The 8,739-nt window shown below is 43.6% G+C and overlaps 1 non-coding gene across 1 annotated transcript; it reads right to left on the bottom strand.

Annotated features, from left to right (window-relative positions):
* Positions 1 to 7,942: 7,942 nt before the first annotated feature.
* LOC145414010 (5S ribosomal RNA) lies at positions 7,943 to 8,061 on the bottom strand. The gene has a single exon (XR_013899816.1). It is a non-coding gene; the product is annotated as a 5S ribosomal RNA (ribosomal RNA).
* Between the last annotated feature and the right edge of the window lie 678 nt (positions 8,062 to 8,739).

Here is an 8,739-nt window from a genome sequence, read left to right as displayed (position 1 = left end):
CTTCATCCCCCAAAGTTCCATCCCTACTCATCACACTACCCAAGTACTTGAATGCACTCACATTCTCCATATCCTCACCATCCAACCTCACTTTACACTCTATGACTTCATTCCTCTCAAACACCATAACCTTGCTTTTGTTTACATTAACTTTCAGATTCCTTCTCCTACACACTGTCCCAAATTCATTCACCAAACCTTGCAACTCCCATTCATCTTCACTCAACAGTACTGCATCATCAGCAAACAGCAACACCGGAAGCTTCCAAATCTCACCCTCATTCATTAGAGCCACCCCTACATCCAGTGCCCTACCCTGCACCTCCTTTACAACCCCATCCATGTATATATTAAACAACCATGGAGACATCACACAACCCTGTTTCAGTCCCACATTGAGATCAAAGAACTCACTCAGTTCACCATCCACTCGCACCGCAGCCCTAGCTCCCTCGTACATACTCTTCACAGCACTCAACAATTTCCCCTCCACTCCATATATTCTCAATACCTTCCACATACCTTGCCTATCTATTCTGTCATAAGCTTTCTCCAAGTCCATGAAGGCAGCATACACTTTCCTTCCCTTCTCTAGATACTTCTCCACTAAACATCTTAGAACAAATATCTGATCTACACACCCTTTTCCCTTCCTAAATCCCCCTTGTTCTTCTCCAACTAGCTCCTCTGTCATATGCCTAACCCTATCAATGAGTATTCTACCATATATTTTACCAGTCACACTAAGTAGGCAAATACCCCTATGGTTACCACATACTTCTCTCTCCCCTTATCCTTTGTATAGAGGAACAATTATACCTGATTTCCAGTCCTCTGGAAACCTGCCCTCTTCCCAAGCCAATCTACACAACTTCCATATCCACTCCACAACAATCTCACCCCCATACCTAAGCATTTCACCACACACTCCATCAATTCCTGGGACCTTTCCCAACTTAATCTTCTTTATCGCCTCCACTACTTCCGCCCTACTGATCTCTTCCTCCCTCCTCTCATCTCTTCTTCTCCCAGCCATTTCCCAACCACTTATACTCGCACTGCTCTCACTCTCTACATTCAACAAATCCTCAAAGTGCTCCTTCCATCTCCTCAATTTCTCTCTCTTCTCCACCAACAATCTATTATTCCTATCTTTCACTCCCCTACTATTTCCCCTTTCACACTGACTTACTTTCTTTACCTCCTTCCAAAACAATTTCTTACTCTCCCTCCATTTCACACTCAGATTCCTCCCAAACTCTTCATCCACTTTCTTCTTACTCTCCTTCACCAGTCTCTTAACCTCCCTTCTCCTGCTCACATATACCTCTCTCTTCTCTCTCTCATCTTCTCCCCTACCTCTACTCGCTAACCATTCACTATATGCCTTCTTCTTTTGTTTCACAGCTCGTTTCACCTCATCATTCCACCATGCTGTCCCTTGCACACCCTTGCATCTCTTCCTCACTCCACAAACCGCCTCACACGCTGCGCCTATCTCTTCTGTGAATATCTTACATACGTCTTCCACCCCTTCCATCTGCTCTAGCTCATACCTGCCCAATCTTTCTTCCACTATGCTCTTATACTCTGTCATTTTCTCACTATCTTGCAATTTCTCCACTCTTCTCACAGGAGTTGCTTCCTCCTGTCTTCCCCTTCGTCTCCTCAACCACTTTCTTTGCAGCTCTACCTTGGCCATCACTAAGTGATGGTCCGAGACTCCATTCCCCCACCCTCTTCACACTCTTGCATCCAACACTTGTCTTCTCATTCGCTCATCCACACACACGTGGTCTATCATTGCCTTTCGTTCAACAAGTTCACCATCCATCCTCCTCATTACTCTCCATGTGTACCGGTGGATCATCTTATGCCGAAAGTAGGTGTTGGCTATTGCCAACCCCTTTCCAGCACAGATGTCCACCAAAGCACTTCCATTCCCATCTACGTCAGTTGGCACACCCCACTGACCAACCACTCGTACATTCCCAACTTTGCCATTCGTGTCTCCAATCAACAGCACTCTCTCGCTCCTCTCAAACTTGTCCATACACGCTTCTACACTCGCCCAAAACTCATCTTTCACTCTTGCCACTAGATCCTCTGTCGGGGCATACACACATACAATCGCCCACTCTTGTATACCTACTTTCATCCTCACCCATACAATCCTTGCACCCACTGTTCCATACTCTCTTATATTCTCCTTCCACTTCTTGCTTATCATCAGACATACTCCCTCTCTTGCCCTCTCATTTTCATTGACTCCCGCACATATACCTAAACCATATTCCCATTCTCTCACCCTTTCACCTTTCCATTTAGTTTCAGTCAATCCACATATATCCACTTTTGCATCCTCAATCTCTCTCTCTTTCACTTCATCATTCACTCCTCTCACATTCCACGTTCCCACCATAAGAATGTCCTTTGTCCGTTCCACGTATGGTCCATCCGGGTCCGAGGCGCTTTATTCGCATTTTTTGTTAGTTCTTTTTACGGGGTGGGGCACTAACCCACCACCAACCCTTTTAGTCGCCTCGTATGACAAGCAGGGATACTAGGGGAGTATTCTTGAAACCCCCCCTACCCCCATGCTTTATGTCCATTATTGGTGTGAATAGGGTCTTAAATACAGTAAATTCTCAAATTTCGATGGGGATATGTACCAAAAAAACCACATCGAAATTGAAATTGAAGTTCTTATGGGAAAAATTAGTTTGGGTCCGAGGCATTCGAACCTAACAACCTAAAATCATGATTTTTTGCCCACACCCTTTGTAAACTTTATGAACTATAATTGTGGTTAAGTAACTGTATTTCTGCATTGTATTGCCATACTGTCAGCAAGTGTACACTTGGTGTATTTCTGCCCTTTCCTGTATAGCCATTTCTCCTTTGGCTGCGAAGATTTAGAGGTGCCAGGCTGCTCTCATCCATTACCACTGCTACCCAGAGAACCACTCTTGCTTGCCATCTTGAAACAGGTAAGTTGTGATGAAAATACAAAGAAAATACATACAACTAAATTGCAGTGAAATGCATGTCCACATATGGAAGGTATAGGCTGAGAGTGCAGCACTTGGCTGTAGAGGGCTGGCTGCTGGCAGGACAGTTGCAAGATGGCCGCCGACAATAGAGCATCGCCTTGCACATGGCTTGCTGTTGTTGGTGCCTACTCCCATCTGGAAGCTCTTGTCCTTAAACAACATGACTATTTTTTTTCTCAGTCTCTATTGCTCATTTCTATGTTGCTTCTTATATTCATAATTACCGTACTTCTCTTCGTTTCAGTGTTCTGCCTACTGTACAGTATTTGCAACCACCTGTAAATCATTGTTTTAGTATTTCTACCACTGATTCTCTTCCTATAATTTCTCTTGGTATATCTTCGAGTTATTAAAGTACTGATTAATTAATAAGTATATTTATAGAATGACGGGGAATCGTCCAGCGTGCGAATTGTCCTGACGGGAAATCGTCCATGTTTTGACGGGGAATTATCTGACGGGCGAATTGTCTCGGAACCACATCATCGCATGCTTCATGTACTGTATGAATAAATGATGTTGATTTTCATTCTCTTCTTGACACATCACATACGATATTAGGTTAGGCTCATACTTTTTCTTATAATTTTCCTTCACTTCTAGTATTTTGGTTTGCATCAAAAATATTATCTTTGCTTGTTTTGGTTGGAGTCTGGCCCTGAGAGCACATGTCACGATATCAGGTTAGGTTCATACTTGTTCTTAAAATTTTCCTTCACTTTTAGAATTTTGGTTTGCATCAAAAATATTATCTTTGCTTGTTCTGGTTGAAGTCTGGCCCTGAAAGCACATGTCACATACGGTATTAGGTTAGGTTCATACTTTTACTTATAATTTTCCTTCACTTCTAGCATTTTGGTTCGCATCAAAAATATTATCTTTGCTTGTTTTGGTTGGAGTCTGGCCCTGAGAGCATCGAAATACATGACTTTGCATCGAAAAGTAAGGTAGGCAGACCACTCCAAAATGCATCGAAATTTGATTAATCAAATTCTAAACTGTCGAAATTTGAGATTCCACTGTAGGTTTAAATAGGTGCTATGCATGTCCGGTAGGGAGTTATTTAGGTGGCTTTCCAAATTAGGCTGGGTTAGGGTCCTTAAGTACCAGTCCAGCAGGCAGGGGCCCGCTATCCGGATGGACCCACTTTCTGGACATGCCTTTGGCTCTATTACGTCGGATAGTGGAGGGATTACTGTATGTCTTTTCATTAGAAAATTGTACAGGCACATGAGTTACTTGAGAGGAGCATGTGGAGTGACGTGGAGGGACAGGTTGACGAATGAAGAAGTGAAGGAACGCTGTGGGGTGGATGTGGATGGTTGAGAAGATTAGGAGAAATACACTGAGGTGGTTTGGACATGTGGAGAGAATGGAGAATGAAAGACTGACTAAGAGGGTGTATGTGGGTGGGGTGGGGGGGGGGAGAGGGAGAGGTAGACCGAGGATGAGTTGGAGGGATGGAGTTGAGAGGTATATGAGGGATGGGGAGGTGAGATGGGGGAAGGGTAGTCAAATGGTGGGTGACAGGGCGACTTGGCGGCATTTTGTCTGCGACCACCCTTTACGGGATTAGGGCGTCGGGCTATAGATAGATAGATAGACATAATCATGGGCCCTAAGAAGATTAGTAAGTCAGCTGGAGCTAAAAGAAAAGCAGTGAGAACAACAAATGAGCTGAAAAAAGAACTAATTGCAACGTTTCAAAGCATCTCCCCAATCTCAAGAATCTTCTCATCCAAATACACAGAAGAGAGAAAAAATACCAGAAGGGCAGTTACCTAGTTTTCATGGAAGGTGACTCTCATTCCTAAGACTAACACCCCTCTTCCTCCTCTCCACATCCATCCACTTAAACCATTAGCTCTCCTCAGTACAGGTAAGATGCAGTAAAATTATCATTTATATCATCTACTGGGTATTTCTTTATTTTAAAGGTTTTATGTACAGATTAAAGCAAAATACATTGTTCCTCATGGAAAAAAAAGAGTCGGTTTTCGAACAATTCGTAACTCGTACAGCGTCCGGGAACGAATTGTGTACGAATTCCGGGTTCTACTGTATCTCACTGTCCCCCATACCACTTACTGTACTACACGTCTTAAGTCATCCCAAAATTTATCCTTCACTACCTCATCCAAGCCTGCCTGTGTAGCATACGCTGATATAACAGCAACATCATCCTACTGAACAAAATTTTCATTATTATTATCCTGTCATTTACTCTCATAACATTCATGACATATTCCACCCATTTCTCCCCAATCAACACACCCACACCACCATATCCATCTGTCCTACCCTGCCAAAACAACCTGTAATAACAATCCCTCCCAGCATTCATTCTCGCCAATCTTCACCTATACCTGACTTCCTACACATATACCACATCCACCCACCTCCTACTCAGTGCCTCATGGAAAAAAGTTGAAAATGGCCAGCACTGGGGGGGTCACTCAGCCTCCCAGACCCTCGGCACTGGGGGCCCAAAAGCCGACATAGGCTCCGGCACGGAACGGGTTAATGGCAGTCTGGATGGTTGATGTCATGAGGGAGTCTGAAAGGTGAAGTCTTCCCCAGTTAGGTTCCTGGGGCCGTATTTATCACAGTGGCCTTCCCCTTCCTCAAGAGTACGTTCCCAAGCCCCAAAACATTTCACTACTGTGAGATGTTCCTAAGCATTGTTCTATTTTCATCCTATTTTCATCTGTCTTCCAAGATCCTCATTTACCTACTATTTTTTTTCTTTGTATTAATCTCCTTGAATTCTTTACTGTCAGGGTGCTCTCTTCTTCCATTTGAGTCCCTTTCTGCATCCACTCTTGCCACTTCTCCCTCTTTATCCCACCACCCTGTATCTTATCCCACCAAGTTATATCATTTGTTTTCTCTGCTGCATCCACCTACTCCATGTCTTCATCAGACACTTGCTGGTTTCTTTGTTTCTTCACTTTCAGTTTTTTTTGTCTTGACTGCTCCTCTCTCTCTCTCTCTTTCTTTCTTTCTTAGTCTTATTCCTCCTCACTTTACCTTCCATACCACAGCCATATGAAAAGACAGACCTCCTGATCATCCTCTCACCACTCTTGTATCCACGACACTGTCAAGCACCATTCTGTACAAAAGAGCAATCTGCCAGTACCAAGTGTATTTGCATGCATCTCTGTGCTTAAACTATGAGTTACAAATGCACAATCTCCTTTCCTGACATACATTTCAGATTGATAAAGTAAAATGTTAACAGTTGTGATAATTTTGCCCATTTTCCTTGCATATTCTGTCTTCTTTCTTTGAATATTCTGCTGCTTTCCTTGAATATTCTGCTTAATTTCTTCAAATATTCTGCCTGCCTTCTTTGAATATTCTGCCAGCTTTCCCTCAATATTCTGCCTGCCTTCTCTGAAAATTCTGCCTACTTTCTTTGAATATCAACAGTATCCATTAGAAACGAATGACTATTATTTCTGGTGTAACCAGAGCTTCAAACGTCTGTGTGATCACTTGGCTGACTGTTGGCTGTGATAACCTGAAATTGTCCTCATTGCACTGCCACATTTTGCCAAATACCAAAGGGTCATAGCACATTTCATTTTAGGGTAGACAGTGTTATTTCGCTGTGTGTAGTTGGTTATCTCACTTCTCACCAAATGTGTCACAATATAATTCATTCCCAGTACAAATGGTATCGTTTCCTAACTCTCCAACATTGTATCCACTGAGCAGCCATTCCGTGGTGAAAAATTCCACGGTTGGTGTATGCAGTGGTAAAATGTTTACGTTTATACCGTCGCCAACTCGCCCCTTCTGAACGCCTGCCAACTCCTTAAAAGATGCCCACACCGTACGCAGACTTGCCACATCGCTGGGGTGAGTTCACAGCATTAGGGGCACTTCACAAGGTTGATAAATAACTCTTACGGTCGTTCACAAATTTGTGAACGGTTCACTGGCTTGTGAATTCACCAGGTCCACTGTGCATCTATCTATATATCCATTGCCAGACGCCTTAATCTTGAAAGGGGTGGCCACAAACAAATCGCCTCCATGTCACCCTGTCCCCTGCCATTTTACTGCTCTGCTCCCAGCTCACACTCCCCTCTCATATACTTCTCCACTCCATCCCTCCATCTCATCCTTGGCCTCCCCCTCCCTCTCCTCCCCTTCACCTCACTCACACTCTCCTCATCAGTCTCTCACCCTCCATCATCTCCTCATGGCCAAACCACCTCAATGTGTTTTCCTAACGCTTCCTATCACATCCACATCCACACCACAATGTTCCTTCACTTCCTCATTTGTCAGTCTGTCTCTCCATGTGACTCCACATGCTCCTCTCAAATAACTCATTTCCATTGTTCTAATTCTTGACTTGTGTCCTTCCAACAAGGTCCAAGCTTCACTTCCATACGTTAGAGTTGGTATCACAATACTGTCATGCAGTAACTTCCCTGTCATGTAGCTCACTTCTCTGTTTCTTATCACTGCTTTCAGGGAACCAGCAACCTCTCTTCCTTGTTCCGTTTCAATCACTTCACCCTCTAAACTTCCATCCTTACTCTTCACACTACCCAAGTACTTAAATGCACTCAGCTAATGATAAATACAGGCACTGATTTTGCCATGGCTTTTTTCTTTTTTTCATTTTTTAGTGAGGTTTCATGTTTCAATTAATTTTTAAATTGTCGTTTTTGTCAGAAATAATTTTTTCGCCGTGGGAATGGGGGAGGAGGTTGAAAATGGCAAGATAAGGCATTTCCAATAAAAATGATTCATTCATTCATTCATTGCCAGACGCCATATATCCCAAACGGGGTGGCCAACGGCTTAGAGTTAATTGTTTTACAGGGAGGGGCACTAATCCTCCACCAACCCCACTTGACATGTAGGGATGCCAACAGCATCTGGTGTTCCCAGGCGGTCACCCATCCAAGTACTAACCAGACCCAACGTTGCTTAACTTCGCTGATCGGACGGGAAGCGGTGTACTCAACGTGGTATGGCCGTTGGCAATAAAAATGATCATAAAACAAATGAAACATGAAAACATTTCATTTGAACAAATAATAAAAAATAAAAACAAAGGTGAGGTAAAAAAACTATCTATCTATTTATAGCCCGACGCCCTAATCCCGCAAAAGGTGGCCGCAGACAAAACGCCTCCAAGTCGCTCTGTCACCCACCATTTGACTACCCTCCCCCCAACTCACCCCCCCTTCCCTCATATACCTCTCAACTCCATCCCTCCACCTCATCCTCGGTCTACCTCTCCCTCTCCCTCCCTCCACCTCACCCACATACACCCTCTTAGTCAGTCTTTCAGTCTCCATTCTCTTCACATGTCCAAACCACCTCAGTGTATTTCTCCTAATCTTCTCAACCACATCCACATCCACCCCACAGCGTTCCTTCACTTCTTCATTCGTCAACCTGTCCCTCCACGTCACTCCACATGCTCCTCTCAAGTAACTCATTTCCACTGCTCTCACTCTTGACTTGTTCCCCTCTTATAAGGTCCATGCCTCGCTTCCGTATGTCAGGGTATGGATCACAATACTATCATGCAGTGACTTCTTAACTTCCATACTCACCTCCCTATTTCTCATCACTGCTTTCAGTGTAAAAAAACAAAATCCCTAATTATTCACAGGTATATACTGTATTACACAAGACAAAGCTATCCAAGAAG

The sequence above is a fragment of the Coenobita brevimanus genome, chromosome 12 (genome assembly GCF_032717465.1).
Source record: "Coenobita brevimanus isolate Jiangsu-jjx chromosome 12, ASM3271746v2, whole genome shotgun sequence".
Classification (NCBI taxonomy): domain Eukaryota; kingdom Metazoa; phylum Arthropoda; class Malacostraca; order Decapoda; family Coenobitidae; genus Coenobita; species Coenobita brevimanus.
This window is presented reverse-complemented; position numbering and strand designations above follow the sequence as displayed.